This window comes from Cetorhinus maximus, chromosome 4 (assembly GCF_964194155.1).
Source record: "Cetorhinus maximus chromosome 4, sCetMax3.hap1.1, whole genome shotgun sequence".
Classification (NCBI taxonomy): Eukaryota; Metazoa; Chordata; class Chondrichthyes; order Lamniformes; family Cetorhinidae; genus Cetorhinus; species Cetorhinus maximus.
This window is the reverse complement of record NC_135882.1, coordinates 101,071,315-101,096,757: the sequence shown is the minus strand read 5'-3', so window position 1 is coordinate 101,096,757 and position 25,443 is coordinate 101,071,315. Positions and strand designations below refer to the sequence as shown.

General features: G+C 41.8%; 1 protein-coding gene and 1 long non-coding RNA gene across 3 annotated transcripts in view; one reads left to right on the top strand and one right to left on the bottom strand.

Annotated features, from left to right (window-relative positions):
* The window catches only part of spidr (scaffold protein involved in DNA repair), a 341,449-nt gene that overhangs the window by 126,018 nt on the left and 189,988 nt on the right, over window positions 1–25,443 (top strand). The window lies entirely within an intron of this gene.
* The window catches only part of LOC144679789 (uncharacterized), a 107,695-nt gene that overhangs the window by 21,932 nt on the left and 60,320 nt on the right, over window positions 1–25,443 (bottom strand). Inside the window, exons 2-3 of the long non-coding RNA XR_013576423.1 lie at window positions 6,270–6,481; window positions 4,208–4,313 (exon numbers count right to left, since the gene is read on the bottom strand). This is a non-coding gene — a long non-coding RNA (uncharacterized LOC144679789). The remainder of the gene's footprint in view (window positions 1–4,207; window positions 4,314–6,269; window positions 6,482–25,443) is intronic.

Genomic DNA, 25,443 nt, shown 5'->3' with positions numbered 1-25,443 from the left:
TTACAGATTGAATTGCTTACAACAGCAAACTGTATAGCAAGTTGTTAAAGATAATGCAGCAATTTAGAACCAGCTTTTGAAAGAGTTAAACAGATAAGCCAGCTGATTTGAATGTTTTTCCTGCAAATCTTGCAACAATTAGATCACAGAATTGTTACGGTGCAGAAGGAGACCATTCAGCCTATCATGTCTGCACTGGCTTTCTAAATGAGCATTATGACCTAGTGCCATTCTCCTGCCTTTTCCCTATACCCTTGCACATTGTTTTTATTTAAATAATCATCTAATGTCCTCTTGAATGCCTCGATTGAACCTGCCTATACCACACTTCCAGGCGGTGCATTCCAGGCTCGAACCATTCACTGTGTGAAAAAGTTATTTCTTGCATTACATTTGCTTCTTTTGCAAATCACTTTAAATCTGTGCCCTCTCATTATCGATCCTTTTACAAGTGGGGATACTTTCTCCCTATCTACTTTATCCAGCTCCCTCATGATTTTGAACACCTCTATCAAATCTTCTCTTAACCTTCTTCTCTCCAGGGAGAACAGTCCCAACCTTTCCAATCTATCTTCATAACTGAAGTTTCTTCTCCCTGGAACCATTCTTGTAAACCTCTTCTGCACTCCCTCCAATGCGTTCACATCCTTCCTATTGTGTCGCTCCCAGAACTATATGCAATACCCAAGCTGAGGTCTAACTAGTGTCTTACATAAACTCAGCATAACCTCCTTGCTCTTGTACTCTATGCCCCTATTAATAAAGCCTAGGATACTGTTTTCTTTATTAACTGCTCTCTCCACCTGTCCTGCCACCTTCAGTGATCTATGCACATGTACATTCAGGCCTCTCTGCTCCTGCACCCCGTTAAGAATAGCACCCCTTATTTTATCTCTAAGTGCTGCTCAAATGAGAATAGGTGTATGTTACCTACTGTTAATAGTTTTTCTCAGAATTATGTTAGTGCCTTAGAATGCTTTCCCTCTGTGCCTGTTGAAGATGGGCCAAAACCATAACTAACTCTGTTTATGGAACAGCGGATTGTAAATGCTGAGCTGCTCAAATCCCAGAGGGAAACTTGAAACAGCTGCCATGACTGTTTTGCAATTTGTATTTTATTTCAAGATGCGTGCCTTGAATTCAGTAGTAATAAGTCCACCAACACTTGAGGTTTTTTACAAAACTAAATTAAACATTTATTAATATAAGAAAATATTTTAAGCACATAGGTCTACAAATTGCTACTATAATAACTCCTAAACCCACTAATTAATATGGCTCCCAGTAACACCTCCATTAAGACAACAGTAAAAACAAAGTAGAATTAAAGAAACCCAGGCAAAGCACACAATACCCTGGATAGCGATATTCAAAGTGCGTTTTCTTGGCTTCAATTCCTATAGACAGCGACTTGATGCACAGAGGCTAGAGGCTTTTCACACTTGTCTTAGATCTTAGAATGCCCTCCCCTCCCCTTACACATAACCTCATCCCCTTTATACATGTTTCTCCCTTTTTAATGTAAATTCCATTGTTCCAAAATGTCATTGCAACTTTACTTCTCTAATAAAATAAATCTTTCATAGTACTCATATATCAGTAACCATGGGAAAAATAAACACACTGTTTGGCTTAGCTTCTTATGGCTAGGTGTAACACTTTACCATCTCTTTGAAATTCAAACTAACCTAATTTATCTAAAAATGCAAATGTTCCTCACACCTCACATTCTAAAACTTGTTTATGTTTACATAAACAGCATTTCAAACCTAGCTTCCCTTTTGATAACTCAAAAGCTCCAGACCAGCTGCCTCCAATTTAATTAAATCCCCCCACACACACATCCACACAGAGAAACTAATCCAAACCCCATTATTAACCTACCTTTACAATAATATTATGAAAATTATTATATTTTCATTTCAACTGATATATCCAAACTGTTCAATTCTTATGCCTGTAAAGTTCCTTGAAATTGTTTGTAAAATGGTGGCATTTCACTCAAACAACAACCTTTGTAAAGTAATCAATAGCATAGTAATGGACATGTGGGGTGGAATTTAATCCAGACAAAGAGAGCCATGCATCGCCTCCTTTGGGAAAAGGTCTGCCATGTTAAGTAGGCACTTAAGTGGATAGCGGCAGGCCATCTCTGGGATCAAAGATCCAATTTTATTGTGGGGGGGTGGGTGGGGGAGGGCCATCCACCGAGAGCTGCCGGCCAGTTGGAGACCGGCAGCTCTTCATTGTAAGTAGCTTCACTGTGGGAGCAGTGGTAGCTACCAGCAAGGTCAAGGGGGGCAGCTTCAGCAGACCCTGCTTCTCGATCTGGGCCCTTTGATCAGGCACTGCTCTGCTTAGTGATTAAATTCCTAGATGCGCATATCTGCTAGCAACAGCAACAGTTTGCATTTATGTAACACCTCTAATGTAGTTAAAACGTCCTAACGTGCTTTACAAGACTGTTATCATGCAAAATTTGACACGTGGTATTAGACAGGTGACAGAAAGTTTGATCATAGAGGTAGGTTTTATGGAGTGCTGTAAAGGAGGAGAGACAGGTGAAGAAGCAAAAAAGTTAGAGAGGGAATCCAGAATCATAGAGCCTGAACAGCTGAAGCAATGGCAGGGTGAAGGAAGTCGGAAATGCTCAAGAGGCCAGAATTAGAGTAACACTGAGCTCTTAGAAATTTGTGATGCTGGAGGAGGTTACGGTGCTAGGGAGGAATTCAAATTCAAGGTATGTTGAACTTGGAGTCAATGTAAGTCAATAGGCACAGGAGTGATGGGTGAAATGGGCCTTTGTATGAGTTGCAATACTGGTAGCAGAATTTTGGAAGAGCTCAAAAATTGAGCTCAATCAACAGTATTGATTTGACTGACATCTTTCTGATGTTCTTCATGCATAGCTAAAATAATGGAACAGGTGTAGAGGAAGAAACTCAGCTCAGAATTAAATAGTATGCTGAAGTTCCGTATATTCTGCCATAACCTGAAGAGATGGGAAGCTGGGAAGGTTGTTGAAGCATAGGACAAAGATAGTTGGATGTTGATGGACACAAACGAGGACAGCTTCGGTTTTCCTATCATTAATTTGGAGAACCGTTTGGATCTTTCAGGCCTTGATGTCAGATAGGTAGTTAAAGCTACTACCATCAGACAGACATAATGCTGCTGTATTTTTAAAACAAATGTGAACAAAGCTGCAGATAGGTTGAGAAGGACTAGGAGGGATAGTTTACCTTTGTCATAGCCATGTAGATTGTAACTTGTGACTTTGAGAGCTGTTTTGGTACTGTGGAAGGGGTGGAAACCCTATTGGTGGGATTCAACGTGGGAATTCCGGGAAATATTGTAACGGATTTGGAAGGCGACAGCACATTCAAGGACTTTGGAGAGAAAAGGGAGGTAGGAGATGGGACAAATGGTTGGGTCAAGGGTTTGTATTTTTGAGGGGTGATGATAGCACATTTAAAGGGGAGAGGGGCAAAACTTGAAGAGAGAGAACAATTTGCATGGTGGCCAGGAGGGGAAGTTGAGTAATAGCAGTTTAGTGGAAATAGGTTCAAGGGAACAGGAGGTAGATCGCATGGTCAACTTGAGCTCGGGTGCCATGAGGGGAGATGGGAGAAAAATAAGACAAAGATGCAAATAACAGGCCAATTTTTTGCCTTTCACATTGCATGTTGACATTGAGCAATTCAGTAAGACCCAGTCCAAGCCAGGTGCAAAATAAAATTCACCATGACCTCTGAAAATCATCACCAACTGCGTATGTATCAAATTTTTCGATTCCCACACTTGTATTTTATTTAATACCTTGTAGTATTAGGCAAAATAAAAATAAACTGTAATTGAAGCATCGGATGGAGTAGGGGAAGAATTAGGTAATTGCTGAACACCCATCTTGTTTTTAGTGAAAAGGTAAAAGCAAATTAGAAATGGTGAGGCTCAGCAGGCCTGACGGCATCTGCGGAGAGGAATACGGTCCTCTCCGCAGATGCTGTCAGACCTGAGTTTTTCCAGGTATTTTAGTTTTTGTTTTGGATTTCCAGCATCCGCAGTGTTTTGCTTTTATCTTAGAAATGGTGAGGGATGTATTAAGTTATGAAAAGACGCAATGTACAAAATGGCGTAAAATAAACATTGAGACAAACGACAAAAACCTGAAACTTGAAATATGAAGGCAACAATAATGGCAACACACCTTAGACCACGTGCAGCCCAAGAGAGAGAGTGGCCAACATTCCAGGTACAGACATTCTCTCCTCTTCCTGCTCCCTGTATTCTGACAATTTCCCGGCTTTCCACACCTGCCTTGGGCGAAAAAGCGCTGTGAATAGCGGGATCTTCATTCCAGGGGTGTAGGGGGTGGCACGTGAGGGTTGGAGTTGCCCCGCCGCCCCCGGATGCAGGTTGGGGGGCACATGGACTACCAAATGCCGAGACAGACTGTTTAAAAGGCCCGCCTTGGTTCTCTGGGACTTAATCCCAGTTATTTTCTTGAACGTTAGCCCGCATCCCTCACATCCCCTAACACCCCTCCCACCCACTCTCCATGCCCATACCTGCTGAATGCCAACCAATGCCACCCACCCACCTTCATGGCCCCTTTTTGTACTATGCCATCTTAGTGCCAACTCATGACCCCCACCCATCCCCTTGCCAACTTAGAGCCAACTCTTGAGCCCCTACCCATCACCCTTTGCCCTTACACCGTCCTCCTCAAGTCACCCAGTATCCACCAAGGCAGACCTCAGGAGCCATGTTGAGATGAAATAAAATATAAAGTTCTAAATAACCGTTACAGAATTCACTATATAAGAAACATTCTCATTCATGAAAACCCATTCAACACATTTAAATCCCCTCAAGTACTTAATCCATTATAAAGTCAAATATTTGTATTCATAACCCCACATTAAAGACATTAATCCTTTAATAACCTCTGTGAGATATCATTCAAGTTATGAACTCTGAATGCCGCCACTGTGGTTGAGAGGTTGTGGAATGCAGCCAAGCATTAATGATATAATATTAGCACTTAGGGTCATGTCAACAAACAGCTATTGAAACTGCTAGAACAGATTTTTTTTTCCCCCAGCTCTCATAGGCACAGGCAGGCAGTTTTTTTTCAATTTTAAAGGACTGGCCATTTAAATAACTTTACAGCTTGACAGTTGTACAGACCTTATCTGCCCCTCAAGAGCATTTACAACTTCTCTGCAGAATAAGGACATTCCTCCAGTGAAAATGCAGCCTATTTGAACTCAGCAGAGAAATACCATGTAGAGTTCAAGTTTCCTGCATGTGGGAGTCATGTTCTGCTTCCCCAGCCCCGCACCCTTTTCCACCCCCGCCCCCCCCTCCCCCAACCCCAGGCGAAGATTTGTCGGAAATGGGAGCAGGACATACTAATTTGGGTCCTGCCAGCCACTTTGGGAGGTTCCGGGAGTCTCCACAACTCTGTAAAACTCCAGGCCAAAAGGTCTACAGCCACCGTGAAAACCTATCTGTTGCAGAAAATATGGGAGAGAAAGCTAAATTTCAGAATGAGAAGTATACATGAAGCTTCTACTTTAATTGTCAACTTAATTATGTAGTAATTTTTAAGTCAGCCAGTTGTACGTCAAGCGTAATTTCATCTCCAGGATTTGAACTCTCAATCTATAGGCTGACATATCAGTGCAGTTTTGAGGGCTGCATTGTCAAAGTTCACATCTCTCAGATGAAACCTAAAATCTAGGCTCTCGGGTAGAAGTAAGAGATGGCGTAGTAGGGAGCGCTCTCAATATCCTAGTCAACATTCACCCTTCAAGCAATACTATCTGGCTGACACAAAGCCTAGCGAGAAGGAAAGTGAACACAAGCCATTGTTGTGCAAGAGCAGGAGAGTGGGAAATGTAGCCGATAAAGTCAAGGCACAATTGGCTACAGCTGAGGGGACACCTTGGAGGAAGAAAGTAGGCATTTCCGAAGTCCTGCTGCTGAAATTGGAATCATTAGAGCTGGTCAAGATACTGGAAGATTGGGATATTGCGTTTATAAGAAGTGGGTTAGAAGAAGCATAATTCGGGTAGTTGTGGGAGCCTGTGAGATTTTAATGGGAAACTTGTAAAGCTGGAGAGTGGGAAGCCTCATGAAGTGCATCAGGATTGGACCATGTAAAGGGGTGAAGGAAAATGTCATTTTAAAGCCAAGTTAATAAAAGTCATTAATTAATTTAAATGATTTCTTTGACCTCTTCCCTTTCTGAATAAATTAGGCACTTAAATTGAACTGGCTGGATGATGACGAAATGGCATTGCATGTTAAAACAGCAACACACAGTGTTGAGAAGTGGACCACTTGCTTTGCCCATGTTGCTGTGGAGAGGCGCTCCATGGTAGTCTGCCATTTCCCTCTAAGGAATGGTGGAAGAGTCACACATCCTCAGGCAAGCTCACCAGATTAAAAGCAGGTTGATCACCTGTTCTCTATACTGTAGCTGGTGCAACATATGGGAAAAAGCAGAGAAGATAGCCTTAAAAAGAACACTACGACAAGTAGAGTTGTTTGTGAAAGTGAGAAGAATATTATAATAACACAACAGACGGAATCTTTCGGAATATGTCGAGGGCATGGTCTAGTTAAAACAAATGTTTGCTTTTTCCAGAAATTGTTAGAAGTTTATTTTCTATACTGCTGAATAGTACATCTTAGTATACTTTAGTATTAGTACTGTGGGAAAATTCAGTTTTCAGAAGTTATATATAGAGGTCATGCATGCACCCCATTGAAAAGATGACGACAAAGTTTTTCCCAGTTGTCAGCAAAATTCTGCTGTGAACTTTGCTGTCCGATTGCTTGCGGCATCCCACTGTAACTTGTTCCAGTATAGTTTGTATTTTTCCACTTTCAGAACAAAATGTTCAACTTGCCAGCACATTTTTGTCAGGTCTTGACTTGCATAGTAACGACTTAAATTTACTTTGAAGAGTTTATGGCACAAACATTATGAATAAATATCCAAAGATACAATTTGTACTCAGTCTAATGTTTATACCCATAACTCTTCTTCTTTTCCTTATCAAACCCCCCCCCACTGCCCCCCACCAAAACGAGAGCAAAAAATTAGCATTGTGTGTGCTTCATGAACCAGTGATTTTCAGCTGAAATATCTTCATGTCAATTGCGAGATGGTAATCACCTGTTTTGGAATTGTAGAAAAAATAAGTGACTTTTGATGCAACTTTATGATAAACCCTTTTAATTTGAGCTCTGTGATCAGTACTTAATAGGAAAATAGTTTTAAAATATAACTTTTGGATGGCACAGCAAAATGTAGCACCTGAGTGACCAGGTATAGTTTTGTGCCCTCGCTCAGGTGAGTTCTAAGCCTCATCTCTATTATTGTAAGATGATGCTGAGTGGAGACTAGGTACTTCCTCAGAGGGCAGCAGGGGAAATTGATACATGTCGCTGAGCACATCTTGCCAATTTCAGAGCAGCATGACAGGGATCTGAGAACAGATTGTATTTCAACTTCCTTGAGGCTTCACCAGTGTATAGTTTGGGAATGTGATTTGTTTATGTGGGGAAAGGAATTAGAATGTAAGATGCTTTCCAAACAAATGGTAACAAAGGTTTGAACAGTCCTTAAAAGAAATAGGTATGGTTAAGCTATGGAACCTAGACTTATTGAAGAAATGAAAAGTTCTACCATATAGAAAGTTTATTCATTTTTTTCATTTTTATAGAAACCTTCTGCTCCTCAACAGTTCTCATATACAGACTTTGTCCCCTATCATCTGACATCTGAACTTTGTATTCTGTCCTTGCAACATTGTGTAATTGCTTCACTTGCTTACTGAATTTAATTTAGTTCCATGCTACATCATAAAATTCTTTGAAATAGCAAATATTACCACTCAGACCAAAAGTTTATGGACTCAAACAATTTCTATTTATTTAAATTTAAATCATATTATTCAGCATAAAATCAACCGTATTTCTTGGTGCTGGCATGGCAAAATTCATGACTTTGTCTCCCTGGAGGTCTTTGTATCAGTGTACCGTAGGGCATCCCTGAACCAGGGCAACCAAGCTTAAAACAAACTACTTCTAGGTGCTCTGCAGCTCTCTGAAACAGACTTCAGACCTGCTTTATGCTCCATTTTTCAGCATTGTAGCCTTCACTTTAGATCTGCATCTGCAGGCACTCTGTGCTTTTTTTCCCAATTTACTTCTCACCAGCTTAACCATTTTATATTATTTACTACTTTTTTGTGTCTTTTGTTTGAGGTAATACTCTTAAAAAGGATGGTTTTTGGGTTTGGATTGAAGGCAGCATAGGTTATACAGTTTCTCTTCTGTGCTGTAGAATATCTCCACGCCTATGGGTAATTTGCTGGAGTGAGGTGCAGTAGTGCAGCAAGAAAAATGGAGAAGGTAGTTGGTGCAATAACACAGACTTGTTTGGCCTCAGTTTTCACTGAGATAGGAGGGTCTAGTTATTTGGGTGTTTGGTGAATGGTGCATTTTCTAATATGCTTTGGAGATAGGGTCACCGATGACTTGCAGCTCAGTTTCTGAGTGACTTTGCATGAGTGTCATCATCAGACTGAAGCTCTATAACTGTGCTCACTGGTCCACAGCAAAACACCTTGATTATGATCAATGGTGAGATTCTGGAAATGTGGATCATTTTCTGTACCTTGGAAACCTCTTGACAAAGGCAGACATGAACGACAAAATTTATCAATGCCAGCAGGCTGCCAACTCAACCTTTGACCAACTAAGGAATAGATTATTTGAGGACCAGGATCTCAAACCTGAGACTAAGGTTATGGTTGATCAGGCAACAGTGATATACTATATACTTCCTATATACTTCAGAAACTTGGCCAACCTACAGCAGACACCTCAAAGCACTGGCAAAGTATCACCAGCAGTCCCTTCGCAAGATTCTCCAAATCTAGTGGCAAGAAAGGCGTTCCAACAAGCAGCATCCTTTGCCAAGCCAACTTACCGAGCATCAAGGTGCAATTCTTTCAAAACCTCCCCCTGCCCGCCAACAAACCCTCAACTCCACTCCCTCGGATGCAGATTTGAAAGGATATGGCATTCAACAGGTTTAGCCAACTACCAACAGACCTAACTGCACCATTTAAAACATCATGGGGTCCTACTGTTGTCTGCCAAAATTGCTCATTATTCAAAGATTTTCTCTACTGAAAACTGGCTTCTGAAACCCCTTTCCCCTGACCCTACAACCCTCACCTCCAGCAATAAGTGCTAGGAGCTCATGGACTTCTTTGTTAATAAGATTGAGACAGTCCAATCAGCTGCCTCTGCTGCGTCGCTCCCTTCCGCTAGGCCACTTGGCCAAACTTTCTTTCACGCTCCTCCCTGCCCTAGCCCTGAACTCGCATCTTTCTGTAGTTTCTCTCCTATCTTGCTGCATGCCCTCTTTGAGCTCATCTTGTCCATGGGACCCACTTCTGGTTCCCTAAATCATATCCCCACTAAACTGCTGATCACCCAATTTCCTGTCCTGTCCCCCATGTTAGTGATAATGTAAACCGTTGTCTCTCTCTCCATGTGTTGTCCTTTTTTACACGTGCCATCATCACTGTTCCCCTCAAAAAAACAACCCTTGCTCTCTCCGTCCTTGCAAACTACCATTCCATCTCCAACCTCTCCTTCCTCCCTGAAGCCCCTGGATGTGTTATTGCCTCCCAAATCTGTTTCCATCTTTTCTAGAACTTCATATTTGAATCCCTCCAATCAGGTTTTCACCCCTGCTACAGTACCGAAACTGCTTTTTATCAAAGTCACAAATAATATCCAATGTGACTGAGACAAATGTGACTTTCCTTCCTCGTCCTTCTTAACCGTCTGCAGCCTTTGACACACTATCTTACTTTAATGCCTCTCCACTGTTATCAACATGTTGGGACTGCCATCACCTGGTTTCATTCTTATCTATCTAATTGTAGCCAGAGAATTACTTGCAATAAATTCTCTTCCTTCTCCCGTATCATTATCTCTGGTGGCCACCACGGGTCTATCCTTGACCCCCCCCTCCTATTTCTCATCTACATGCTGCCTCTTGGCAACATCATCTGAAGGCACGTATGCAGATGACACCGAACTCTACCTCACCACCACCTCTCTCGACTTCTCCACTGTTGCTAAATTATCTGACTGCTTATCTGACACCCAGTACTGGATAAGCGAATTTCCCCCAATTAAATATTGGGAAGACAGAAACCACTGCTTTTGGTCCTCCATCCAAACTCTCTTCCCTCGCTACTGACTGCATCCCTCTCCCTGCCAACAGTCTTGAGATTAAGCCAATCTGTTCACAATCTCGCTGTTACATCTGATCCTGTGTTAGGCTTCCGACTTTATATTTGTGCCATCACTAAGACTGCCTATTTCCACCTCGGTAACATAACCTGATTTCACTCCTGTCTCCTCTCATCTACTGCTGAGACCGTCATCCATGCCTTTGCTATCTCTAGACTCAACTATTCAGGTGCACCCCTGACTGATGTTCCACATTCTGAGGTCACCCAAAACTCTGCTGCCCCTGTTTAACTTGCACCGAGTCTCATTCCCTTATCAGGCCTGTGCTTGCTGACCTACATTGACTACCAGTCAAGCAACATCTTGATTTTAAAATTTTCATCCTTGTTTTCAAATGTCTTTCTACCTTTGTAATTTCATCAAACCCAACAATTCTCTGAAATATCTGTTGCTCCTTTACTCCTGGTCTTGTATGCATTCCAAATTATAATTTCTTCATCATTGGTGACCATGCCTTGGGACCAGTTGTTACCTAGGTCCCAAGCCCTGGAATTCCCTCTCTCATCTTTCTTCCTTTAAGTTGTTCCTTAAAACCTACCTCTTTGACCAAGCCTTTTGGTCATCCGACCTAATATTTCCTTACGTGGCTCGGTGTCATACTTAGGTATATAATGCTTTTGTGAAGCACCTTGAGCCGTTTCATCATGTTAAAAGTGCTATATAAATAGAAGTAGCTGTTGTTGTTTTAACTGAATGTGCTGTAAGAAACTGCTCTTAACCACCTTTTCCATTCAGTTGCAGTACAAAGGATGCTGCTGCAAATTCCCATTATAAGCTTCAAATCTTCACACTCTCCCCCTCCAGCCCCGCTTCCATTCCCTCTTGCAAGAAAGCTGTAAGCAAAAAAAAACAGAAGTAGTAATTATAAATCGACAGAGGAAAGAGTCAATGGTTTAGAAGAGTCAAGGGATTTGCGAGCTGTGATTCACAAGACATTAAAAAGCAGTGCCTCAAGGAAATAAGATCATTCAAAAAAAAACTCATGGGTTTATGTGAAGTGGCATAGAATCTAAAAGTCGAGATGTGATGGTGAATCTAATTTAAAGCCTGCATATAGCAATAGGTGTCAACTGTGGTTCGCTAGTATCACTCTTGCCTCTGAGCCAGAAGGTTGTGGGTTTAAGTCCCACTCATGAGGATGAAGTCTGACACTTGTTACAGACAGGAGAGGTTTCAATTTAAAACAACTCTGATTTTTTCACTCACTACCTGTCCGTGAACAGAAAGGTGTTTTTGATTTTTGATTTCCCACTTTATAAGTGGTGGTGTATTTTTCCCAACCTTTCAGTTTTTGGAGTAATCCAACCCTCTTAATAACCCCACAGCAAACTCGAGATAGGTTAAAATTAGTTATTCTACACGCAATCAAAAAAACTCAGGAAGCGGGGTTCACATCTAGGTGTATTTCTTCAGAGAGATTAGATGGCTGAAACTGACGCGGGGGTGATCCACTTTTCCAGTAGCGTTGACTTTGACGATGGGAGTAGCATATAAAGATGAATCAGCCTTGCAATAGGAACTAGCACCGAAGTTCAGGCATTCCAGTAGAAAACAGTGTAGATGGGGGCCAGGCAATTTAAAACCTGGACAGGGCTCTGTTTCTACTGCTACCTTGTGAATGGAAGATGGCAGACTGCCTGGATTCAGCTCCACAAGGCAATATGACAGGTTCTAGCAGCTTGGGGGAGTCATGGACATCAGTCCAACGTCTACCCCTTGATTTGGACAAAGGATGTATATTCCTAGTCTGGATTCTTGAAATGGCTAATGTTGCATCCATTAATAAGAGCAAAAGAAATAGGAACAGGAGTAAGCCATTTGGCCTTTCAAGTCTGGTCCGCCATTCAATAAGATCATGGATAATCTTGTGTTTCGATTTCCATATTCCTATCTAACCCCGATAACCTTTGATTCCCTTGCATAACAAGAATCTATCTACCTCTGCCTTAAAAATGTTCAATGACCCCGCCTCCACCACCCTCTGAGGCAGAGTTACAAAGCCACACACTGAGTGAAAAAATTTCTCCTCATCTCTGTCCTAAAAGGGCAACCCCTAGTTCTGGACTCACCCACAAGAGGAAACATACTTTCGACGTCCACCTTGTCAAGGCATACAGGATCTTGTATACTGCAATCAAATCGCCCCTCACTCTTCTAAACTCCAGTGGGAACAAGCCCAGTCTGTCCCTCGTTCCATCATAATACAACCCACTCATTCCAGGTATCAATCCAGTAAACCTCCTTTGAACCACCTCCAATGCATTTACAACCTTGCTTAAATAAGGAAGCCAAAACTGCACACAGTATTCAAGGTGTGGTCTCACCAATGCCCTGTATAACTGAAGCATAACGTTGTTACTTTTATGTTCAATCCCTCTCATAATAAAGGGTAGCATTCCGTTAGCCTTCTTAATTACTTGCTGTACCTGCATACTAACTTTTTGTGACTCGTACTAGAACACGTAGATCCCTCTGCACCTCAGAATTATGCAGCCGTTCTCCTTTTAAGTAATCCTCTGCTTTTTTGTTCTTCCTGCCAGACTGAACAACTTCACGTTTTCCTACATTAAACTCCATTTGCTAGATCTTTGCCCATCACTCAGCCTATCTCTCCATCTGCAACCTCCTCATGTCCTCTTCACAAAATACGTTTCTACCTATCTTTGTGTGATTTGCAAAATTAGCTACCATGCCTTCACTCCCCTCATCTAAGTCATTGATGTAAATTGTAAAAAGTTGAGGCCCCCATTACAGACCCCTGTGGGTCTACATTCGTCACATCCTGCCAATCAGAAAAAGACACATTTATGCATACTCTGCTTTCTGTCAGCCAGCCAATCTTCTATCCATGCTAATATGTTACCCCTTACGCCATGCGCTTTTATTTTCCATAATGATCTTTGATGTGGCACCTTATCAAATGCCTTCTGGAAATCCAAGTACAGTAGGTCTATAGGCTCCCCTTTATCCACTGCACATGTTACTCCTTCAAAAAAACGCCAATAAATTGGTTAAACATGATTTTCCTCTCACAAAACCATGCTGACTCTTCACGATTGCCTTGAGCTCTTCTAAGTGCCCAGCTATAACCTCCTTAATGATCGATTATAATAACTACCCCACAACAGACGTCAAGTTAACTGGCCTATAGTTTCCTGTTTTCTGCCTCCCTCCCTTCTTTATATTATATTTGCTACTTTCCAGTCTGATGGAACCTTATCAGAATCTAGTGAATTTTGGAAAATTAACACCAACGCATCGTCTACCTCATTAGCCACCTCTTTTAAGACCCTAGGATGTAGTCCATCGGGACCCGGAGACTTGCTAGCCTGCAGCTCCATTAATTTGCTCAGTACTGTTTCCCTAGTGATTTCACCAAGTTCCTTTCTCCCGTTCACCACTTGATTTGCAGCTATTACTGGAATGTTTTTTGTATCGTCTATAGTGAACACAGAAGCAAAATATTTGTTAATCTCTTCTGCCATTTTCTCATTTTCTATTATTAACTCCCCAATGACACTCTCTAGAGGACCAACACTCACTTTACTTACTCTTTTCCTTTTTTAAATACCTGAAGACACTCTTGCTATCCGTTTTTACATTTCTAGCTAGCTTCCTCTCACACTCTAATTTTGTCCTCCTGATTAACCCTTTAGTCATTCTCTGCCATTCTTTATATTCTGACCAATCATCTGACCAGCCACTGACCTTTGCGGAGTTGTCTGCTTTTTCATTAAGTTTGATGCTTTCCTTAACTTCTTTAGTAAACGACGGATGTTGGGTCCTCCCCTTAGAATTTTTCTTCATAGTAGGATTGTACTTTGAATACTCTGAAATACCCCCTTAACTGTCTACCATTGCTTCTCTATTGATCTATCCTCTAGCCTAGTTTCCCAGTTTACTTCAGCTAGCTCAGCTTTCATCCCCACATAGTTGCCCTTATTTAAGTTTAAGATAATAGTCTTAGACCCACTCTTCTCCCTTTCAAACTAGATGTAAAATTCAATCATATTGTGGTCACTGCTACCTAGGGGTTACTCATTAATTAATCCTGTCATGTTACACAATACCAAGTCTAATATAACCTGCTCTCTGGTTGGTTCCAGAACATGCTGCTCTAAGAAACTATCTCCAAAGCGTTCTAAGATCTCCTCATCCAAGCCATTACTGCCAATCTGATTTTTCCAGTTTATGTGTATATTAAAATCATCCATGATTATTGCTGTCCCTTTATCACAAGTACACAATATTTCCTCTTGAGCACTTTGTCCTACACTGTGGCTACTGTTAGGGGGTCCGTAGACCACTCCCATTAATGACTTTTTTCCCCTACTATTCCTCATACCCAGCCAAACCGACTCTACATCTTATCTCCTGAAGCAAGGTTATCTCTAACTATTGCACAAATGCCCTCTTTGATTAACAGTGCTCCCCTCCATCTTTACCTAGCTTCTTATTCTTCTTGAATGTCATGTACCCTTCAATATTAAGGACCCAATTTTTGTGGTCCTACAACCATGTCTCAGTAATTGCTATTAGATCATATTTATTTACTTCAATGTAGGCCATCAATTAATTTACTTGTTTTGAATGCTACGTGCACTCAGATAGAGAGTCTTCAGTTTTGTCTTTTTGTTACTTTTGTAACATCTAGTCCTGGCTGCTGATGTATCCTTAGGCTTTTTCTCTCTGTCCCTTCCTGCCATTCTCTGACCCTCATTTCTCATATTAGTATTTTGCTCTCCTGCCTTGACCCAACACCTTGAATTTCTACCCCTACCCAACCTTGATCCCTCACTCCTCTTGTTTAATTTAAAGCCCCCTCCATTTCCCTAGTTATGCGATTTGTGAGGACACTTGCTCCAGCATGGTTCAGATGTAAACTGTCCCAACGGTACAGCCCCCACTTTCCCCAGTATTGATGCCAGTGCCCCACAAATCGGAACCCACTTCTCCCACACCCGTCTTTGAGCTACGCATTTGTCTCTCTAATCTTATTTGCCCTATGCCACTTTGCACGTGGCTCAGGTAATAATCCAGAAATTATTACCTTTGAGGTTCTGCTTCTTAATTTGGTACTTTGCTCCCGTTACTTACTTTGCAGAATCTCTTTCCTAGTTCCACCTATGTCATTGGTAACTACATGGACCACGACAACTGGATCCCAACCCCCCCCACTGCAAGTTCCTCTCCAGCTGTGAGCAGATATCCTGAACCCTGGTGCCAGGCAGGCATCATAGCCGTCTGGACTCTTGCTCTTTGCTGCAGAGAACAGTGTCAATCCCCCTCACTAACTAGCCCCTACTACCACTACATTCCTTTTTGCTCCCCCCTGCTTGGATGGCTTCCTCTGCCATAGTGCCATGGTCAGCCAGCTCACCTACCTTGCAGATTTCGCTTTCATCCACACAGGTTGTGAGCACCTCAAACCTGTTTGACAATTTCAAAGTCTGAGGCTCCTCCACTATTGTCTGCTCCATCTCTTTATCTGCCTCACTGACAGTCACATCCTCCTGTCCCTCACTGCTGACCAAAACAGATGACCCTCTTCTAAGAGATGTGACCGTCTTCTGGAACAAAGTATCCAGGTATTTCTCCCCCTCCCTTGTGTTGTGCAGTGTCTGCATTTCGGCTTCCAGATCAATAATCCTGATCCAGAATTCCTCAAGCTCCTTACACTTCCTACAGATGTGTTTGGCATGGATCACCTTGGCATCCAAAAGCTCCCTCATCTCACAGCTGCAACATAACACCTGTCCTGCCATTCTAACTTAGGTTATTTAGTTAATTTACATCAATTACTTTCTCCCAATGTATGCTACAATTTACTGTGTTTATTGAATGCTAGTACCACTGACAACTAAAGGTTGTATGCTTCTTAACTACAAGGTATGTGTCTTAGATGTTTATTTAACTTACTTTATTTTTATTGCTTTTTTCATATTTATTGCTTTATTTTAATTTTAAAGTTTTCAAATTTTGGTTTATTATTTTAAAGTTTTAGTTCTTTTTATTTATAGATCTACCTTAACACATCTGTCTAAGCTGGTTTCTTACACACTGTCCCTTAGAATGAGCACTTACTGGCCAATCAACTTATTAGTTTCCTCTGATGTCACAGTTGCTTTTTCTCGGACTGCAGCTGAAGCAGTGAAATGCGTGCTCCTCAGCTCCCAACTGTCTCCCACAGGTCTGCTCTGGCTCCCAGGAAGGTAGCCTGCTCTGCAATCCCAGTCTGTATTTATAGGTGCTCCTCAGCTCCCGACTGTCTCCCACAGGTCTGCTCTGGCTCCCAGCAAGGTAGCCTGCTCTGCAATCCCGGTCTGTATTTATAGGTGCTCCTCAGCTCGCGACTGTCTCCCACAGGTCTGCTCTGGCTCCCAGCAAGGTAGCCTGCTCTGCAATCCCGGTCTGTATTTATAGGTGCTCCTCAGCTCCTGACTATCTCCCGCAGGTCTGCTCTGACTCCCAGCAAGTTTCAGTGGTTTCAGGGCCCCTTTGTCCTCGCAGATGTATTGTCTCTGTTGACCAGAGCTCTACCTTAGAAATGTAAACGGTCTTTGCATTTCCTTGGAATTCGATTTCTGCAGTCATGGGGGCATTAGTGCCTCTTTAGGGATAAGATGCTTGCTGTTTTCTGAAGGAAAGAATCCTTTTGTGAAAGCCATAGCTTGTCAGGCTTCAGTCATTTAATTTTATGAAGTAGCCAGGATGATATGGACATATCTATATATCTATCTATATATAAAATATATATATATAAACAAATTTTCCTTCATGTCTCCTGGGCACTCCAGTGCTGCACTGTTGGAGGTGCTACCTATCAGTTGAGATGTTAAATAGAGGCTTCAGCTGCCCCCTTGCATGGCACCATTTTGAAGAAGAACCGAGAAGTTCTTCCTGATGTTCTGGCCAATAGTTTTTCATAATCAAAATCACTAAAGCTAATTACCTGATAATTTTCACATTGCTGTTTGTCACAGCTTGCTTTGTGCACATATGCTGCCAGATTTCCTACAGTGACTACTGTTATGACCCCAGCTGCTGTTAATGCTGCACAAGTCAGTTCCCAGAGTGAAACCTAGCTTGGTAGACTCTAATTCTACTCCCAGAAAATTCTTAACGACAAAGCCATTTTTGAGTTCCAACCAGTGTAATGTGCTTCACAGCCTATCCTGTTCCTATGCCCAGTATTTCCAAGGACTTATTTCTTTAAGGATTCACAGATCCCCCTTAAATTCAAGGATTTTTGATCCTGGAAGAGCCCCCACTTTATGATCCCAGGTGCTGTTAATACAAGTCAGATCCCAGAGTGAAACCTGGCTTGATAGGTCCTAACTTGTTTTTTTCAGAAACTGTGGAGGAAAGTTATTGAACAAATTTACAGGAGTCTGCTGATGAATTTTTAATACAAAGAATAAAATATTTATTAAAACAAGAAAAGTGAACTATATTACACCAGACAAAAAGGTTGGAAAGATCTCAATACAAACACAAGAAGACAATTTAAATTCCCATTATTCCTTTACCCCAGCAATATCTTTACAGACACACAAATCAGTGAAGGAGGAATTGAAGGAAATTAGTATTATTAAAAAAATAGTGCTAGAGAAATTAATGGAACTGAAAGCCGATAAATCCCCAGGGCCTGATGAGCTACATCCCAGGGTACTAAAGGAAGTGGCTGTGGAAATAGTGGATGCGTTGGTTGCCATCTTCCAAAATTCTGTATATTTTGGAACAGTCCCAGCAGATTGGAGGGTGGAAAATGTAACCCCACTATTTCAAAAAGGAGAGAGGGAGAAAACAGGGAATTACAGACCGGTTCGTCTAACATCAGTAGTAGGGAAAATGCTAGAGTCTATTGTAAAGGACGTGATAACAGGATACTTAGAAAATATTAACAGGATTAGACAAATCCAACATGGATTTATGAAAGGGAAATCATGTTTGACATACCTACTGAAGTTTTTTGAGGACATAACTAGCAGAATAGATAAAGGAGAACCAGTGGATGTGGTGTATTTGGATTTTCAGAAAGCTTTTGATAAAGTGTGTAAAATTAAAGGACATGGAGATTGGGAGTAATATATTGGCATGTATTGAGAATTGGTTAGCAGACAGGAAACAGAGAGTAGGAATAAATGGATACAGAGTGGCAGGCAGTAACTAGTGGGGTACCGCAGAGACCAGTGCTCGGACCCCAGCAATTCACAATATATATCAATGATTTGGATGAGGGAACCAAATGTAATATTTTCAAGTATGCTAATGAAATGAAACTTGATGGGAATGTGAGTGGTGAGGAGGGTGTTAAGAGGCTTCAAGGCAATTTAGACAGGTTGAGTGAGTGGGCAAATACATGACAGATGCAGTATAATGTGGATAAGTATGAAGTTATCCTCTTCGGCAGGAAAAACAGAATGGCACAGTATCATTTATATGGCGATAGATTAGGAAATGTTGATGTAGAAAGGAACCTGGGTGTCCTTGTACACCAGTCACTGAAAGCAAGCATGCAGGTGCAGCAAGCAGTTAAGAAGGCAAATGGGTGTTGGCTATCATTGTGACAAGACTTGAATACAGGAGCAAGGATGCCTTATTTCAGCTGCACAGGGCCTTGGTGAGACCATACCAGGAGTACTGTGTGCAGTTTTGGTGGTCTTACCCAAGAAAGGATATACTTGCCTTAGATGGAGCGCAGCAAAGGTTCACCAGACTGATTCCTGGGATGGCAGGATTGTCATATGAGGAGAGATTGGGCCAAGTAGGCCTGTATTCGCTGGAGTTTAAAAGAATGAGAGTGGATCTCTTTGAAACGTATAAAATTCTGACGGATGGACAGACTGGATGATGTTTCCTCTGGCTGGGGTGGGGGGTCTAGAACAGGGGGTCACAGTCTCAGCATATGGTGTAGGCCATTTAGGACTGAGATGAGGAGAAACTTCTTCACTCAGAGGGTGGTGAACCTGTAGAATTCTCTACCACAGAAGGCTGTGGAGGCCAAGTCACTGAATATATTTAAGAAGGAAATAGATAGATTCCTGAACTCTGAAGGCATAAGGGGTATTGGGAGAGAGCAGGAGAAAGTGGGTCAGCCATGATCATATTGAATGGTGGAGCAGGCTCGAAGGGCTAAATGACCTACTCCTGCTCCTATTTTCTATGTTTCTATGGGACTGGCACAGTTAGAAACTGTTTACTTTTGGTGAATCCCTGAGCATTTGCTTGATGCTTTTCACCCAACTCGTATCTCTCCCCAAGACACCCAAAAATTGCGTTCTAAAGTCACTGTTTCTTTAACTGCGGAGCAAACAAATGTGTTCAGTCTTCCAGTAACACCTCCGCTAAACTGATCACTTTAATGCATCCCATAACTGATTATTCAGTTAACTAATGATCCAATAGCCTTGCAGTTTTTATTTTCTCAGAGAGCTTCAAATTCTCTCTCTGACAAACACTGAACATCCCCTCTCTCAACTCCTGTCTTTCTTCTGTGTCTATGTCACTGGATCATTGTCACTGGGCAACAGTAAAGCTTTTCTACTTTGTCTTTTGACTCCAGAATCACTGAACTTTCAACCGCTTTTAACCCATCTCTTTAACTTCATGGGTTGTAAGACCTCTTTAAAAATGTATAGATACATACAAACCCAAAAGACCTGAAGCCTTTTAGTGACAAAACTATTCAGACCCCCAGGCACCAAGGTTCATAAACAAAACCTAACTGAAACCATTTTTACCTTTCTTAGCACACAAATAAATTCAATTTAAAATTATACATTGTTCATAACACTACATTTCACAGTACCTCATTGACTGTAAAACATATTAAGTCATCCTGACGTTGTTTATGATGCTAAATATTTCAAGCCTTTTCTTTTTGAAGCCAGTCAAGCAGAATGCAGTTAAGTGGGACACCCACTTTATAGGAATGCCCCAATTACAACTAATTTCCTAAGCTGTTCAGAGAATAACAAAAACATAAAAAACAGGAGCAGAAGTAAGTCATTCGGTCCTTTGTGCCTGCTCTGCCATTCAATAAGATCATGCCTGATCTGATTGTGCCCTGAACCCATTTTCCTGCCTGTCCCCCAACATAACCCATGACTCCACTTGTAGATCAAAAATCTTTTGAACTCCAGCTTGAATATATTCAATGACTCAGCCTCCACTACTCTCTGGAGTAGAGATTTTCAAAGATTAACAATCCTCTGGGAGAAGAAATTCCTCCTCATCTGTGTTTTAAATAGGACCCCCTTTGTTTTGAAACTGTCTCCCCTCATGGGGCATCCTCTCAGCATCTACCCTGTCAAGCCCCCTCAGAATCTTACAGTATATGTTTTCAATAAGATCAACTCTCATTTTTCTAAACTCCAATGAGTATAGGCCCAACCTACTCGACCTCTCCTCGTAAGACAACCCCTTCCTCCCATGAACCAGGTGAGCGGATCTTCTCTGAATTGTTTCCAATGCAAGCATATCCCTCCTTTTGTAAGGAGACCAAAACTGTACACAGTACTTTCGATGTAGTCTCACCAATGCCCTGTACATTTGTAGCAAGACTTCCCTACTTTTATACTCCAACCCCCTTGCTATAAAGGCCAACATTCAATTTGCCTTCCTAATTACTTGCTGTACCTGCATGTCCACATTTTGCTTTTCATGTACAAATACACCTGGATCCCTGCAGCATTCTGCAGTCCCCATTTAAATAATATTCTACTTTTTTGTTCTTCCTGACAAAGTGGACAATCTCACATTTTTCCACATTGTACACTATCTGCCAATTTTTTGTCCACTCATTTAACCTATCTACATCCCTTTCTAGACTCTTTTTGTGTCCTCCTCACAACTTGCTTTCCTACCTATGTTTGTATCATCAGTAAATTTGGCTACGATACACTAGGTCCCCATATCCATGTCGCTCATATAGATCGTAAATAATTGAAGTCCCAGCACTCATTCCTGTGGCACCCCACTATTTGCAGTTTACCAGCCTGAAAATCACTCATTTATCCCGACTCTCTATTTCCTATTAGCTAGCCAGCCCTCTGTCCATGCTCATATATTACCCCCAACACCATTGCATCTTGTGTAGTAACCTTTTATGAGGCATTATCAAATGCCTTTTGGAAATCTAATGGACTGCAACTACTGGTTCTCCTTTATCCATCCTGCTTGTTGCATCTTCAAAGAACTCTAATAAATTTGTCAATTATAATTTCCCTTTCATACAACTAAGCAGGATCAATATGGTTTTACTATCGCTATTTTAAATGTCCTGCAAATACTTCCTTAATAATGGATTCCAGCATTTTCCCAATGACAGATGTTAGACTAGCTGGCCTATAGTTTCTTGCTTTCTGTATCCCTCCTTTCTTGATTAGATGTGTTACGTTTGTGGTTTTCTAGTCCGCTGGGACCTTTCCAGAATCTAGGGAAGTTAGGTTCCTGATTAAAAGTTACAGACCTGAAATGTTAGCTCTGCCTGACCTGTTGAGTATTTACAGCATTCCCTGTTTTTATTTTTCTTGGCTATTTGTGTGTTGATTTTTTTTTTAAAAAGCTGAGTTGCACAACTGACTGAATCCTAGTAGATTGGGAAGATTGCAAATAGAGCTTTTAATTGTGACTGGTGAAGTCATCAGTTAATTTGAACACCAAAGTTATCTTTGGTGAATCGATATTAAGCAACAACAGCAGTAGTTACAATATCTAATGTTGACACCTCCTTTCTCTTCTAGATAGGATGTATTGTCTCACACATTTTTTAAGCATCAGATAACACAGCTTAAAAGAAATGTCAACTAGATATTTCCTTTAAAATATTTTGTGTATGTGAAATATGTACTCTTGTCTGTGATCATTCTATACCAGCAATTACAACACAATACATAGCATATTAAAGCTATCTTCTTATGGTTTATGTGGACCTACAAGTTATGAGAGCAATGCAGAGTGGTATGTGGTTATCAGAAAATGAGACACGCCCTGCAGTTAGACAGAAACGTTGACCCTAGTGAAGTTACAGATGGACATTGTTTGCAAAAAAACTGATTATATCTTGGTGGTGTGAAAAGCCACAGTAACTTGCTAAAGATATATTAAAAACAGCCTGTTACAAGTGAGACTTCATTTGACTATAACTTCCTGCCATGTTATTTCTTTTTTGCAAACTTGATTTTTAACAGCAATTTAAGAACATAAATGATGATTTTAAAAAAACATTTAAAAGGACATACGTGGAACAGTTTATTTATAAGGAAAAGCTTTTATGGAAGTAAAGATAATTGAAGATGCAAAGAAATCTGATAGGGTGAATTGTAGTGGACATTTTGCGAATAAGTCTTAGATTTATTAACTGAAGTCTGTATATTAAAGAGCAAGTGGGGCAAAGAGCTGTAGAACATGAAAATCAAACAGTATAAAACTAGCCTTTGTTTTCAAAGACTATTATTTCTAGTGCATTGGCTGAGACAGGCTGTGTCTTAGCTCATGAAGAAGATAATTGAGCACTAAATATAGAGTACTAAACAATCCATGGAACCCTGGATCCATTTAAAATAAAAGCTGAGAGGCTACAATGGGCGTGTTAGAACATTTAATATAGCTCATCTTATTCTACACTTTTCTTTAAAAGTCCATACACACCCTTCAAGTTTATAGACCTGTCTTCATAACTATATGAGGGAAAATTGCTTTTTTAAATTCTTTCACGGGATGTGGGCGTCATTGGCTAAGCCAGCATTTATTGTCCATCCCTAATTGCCCTTGGGAAGGTGGTGGTGAGCTGCCTTCTTGAACCGCTGCAGTCCATGTGGTGTGGATATACCCACAGTGCTGTTAGGAAGGGAGTTCCAGGATTTTGACTCAGGGACAGTGAAGGAACAGCGATATAGCTCCAAGTCAGGATGGTGTGTGGCTTGGAGGGGAACTTGCAAGTGGTGGTGTTCTCATGCATATACCCTTGTCCTTCTAGGTGGTAGATGTTTTGTTGGGTTGTCGCTAGCCAATGTATGTACTGCTTAAACACCATTAAGCAGTCTTGTAGAAGTTACCAAGGAGTCTTTATTAACATTACTGAACTATGTGCATTTTTACAGTAGCGGGTACAAGTGTGGAGAGGCCTCCATGGCACATCCTTACATTTGCTACCTAACTTTGCACTGCTAACCTAAGATCTAGGTCAGGCGCCTCCTTACATCACTGGTGGACTGTACTGTAATCAGTCCCAGGTTAAGCCTTAATGTACTGTACCTTGCTACTACATCTCCCCCCAACTCTTTATCCCCTGGATATAGACTGACACTAGATACTTACAGTTTGATTCAAGCCTTGAGTTGTCATAAGGTTTGGGTACTTAACTTCAGTGTTGCAGCTATAGCTACTCTAACTCTGAACTACTTCGTGATTAACATTACAACATTAACAGTATGCATTAACAAAGTTTATACTACCCCATTTCCCACTTCAGGTCTTTGAAATCAGGGTTTGAGGTGGTCTGGAGGTTTTGTACACCTGCCATGTCACATTTCCTTTCTGTTTGGGAGAGTGGCAGGGCCTAGGAGCTGTAGACCTTGGTGATGGATCATTGGCTGGAGCCAGTTGCAGGCATGGCTTCGTGCACTTTTCCCATTGGCGAGTGTTGCACCATGCCTGGTCAGTCGGGTTGCTGCGGCAGTGATTTTGTACCGTGAGTGATGATGGTTTCTTTCTGGGAGGACAGGAGTGGTATCCGTCCGGTTGTTTGTTGCATCCCTTTTTTTTTGCCTTTTCCGGCGTCTGGAAACCTTCCGCAGTTAAGGGGGAGCTGACTGTGGAATGGAAGAAGAATGTGGAGGCAGCTCACCTTTGTTGAGTAGTGTTTGCGCGGGCTGCTACCTGGTTCCAGTGGACTCTGTGGTTTCATCACACTGGCTGGCAGTTGCTGGGGCCTTGTATAGATTGTCATGTCAGCTGACTGCACGTGGTCACTGGTGGAGGCAGAGGGTCTTCTGGAAGTTGTTCTGGCTCTGGTGTCACTTCCACTGGGAGTGCTGTGGTAACTTTCTGTGTTGTGGGTTGGCCTGGCCCTCGGTTCAGTTCATGAACCTGAAAAGGAGAAGAGTAGTCCTGCTCTGTGAACAGGGAAGAGAAGTTACAACATTGGGTTGCTGCTTTTAGTTGGGCTTTCGGGAGGATGAGTGTCTGGCTGTGTGAGGACTGTGGTTGTCTTCCCACCTTCTGCCGGTTGAAGCAGGTCGAGAGCCTGCGGGCATCTCTACTGAGAAGAGTTTCAGGATCCTCGTAAAAGAATTGAGAACGAGAGGGCATATATTTAAAGTGATTTGCAAAAGAAGGAAATGCGATGTGAGAAAAAACTTTTTCACACAGTGAGTGGTTCGGGTCTGGAATGCATTGCCTGAAAGTGTGGTGGAAACAGGTTCAATCAAGGCATTCAAGAGGGCATTTGTTTCTATTTAAATAATCACGTATGTGTAGGGTTACAGAGAAAAGCAGGAAAATGGCACTGAGTCATAATGCTCATTCGGAGAGTCAGTGCAGACCCGATGGGCTGAATGGCCTTCTGCACCATAACAATTCTGTGATATTGCACGACGTATATAACTTCTGTGATCGGTTTGTTGCCGTACCTTAATGGCTTTTAAACCATAAATCATTCCATTGGTCGGCAGTTGGACTTCACATGCACTGTTGAGGGGGGGGCTGTCTGTGGTTTTTTGGGGGTGGGGGGGGTGGCGACTAGCATAGGCTGCTGAAGTGACCCTGTTTGTGACAATGGAAGCATTTAGCAGCACTGGCCAGACATTGGTCCTTCCTGTGGGCACGCTTTGCTCCACTGCATTGGCACAATGGTTTGGTAGGGTAGTTGGGGGTTGGCTTGCACTGGTACAGACGGTCTCTGCGCTTCTGTGGCCGGATGTGGTGGACCGAAGTGTGGCTTTCACCTCTAAGAATGGCCCGATGTTGATCTCGCCGCTCAGACAGCCTGACTAGTTGGACAACCTTGTTGAGAGTGCGGTCTTCCTTGGCTTGGAGAAGGTTCGAGAGAGAGTTATTCGCAACACCCACCACAATTCTTTCTCG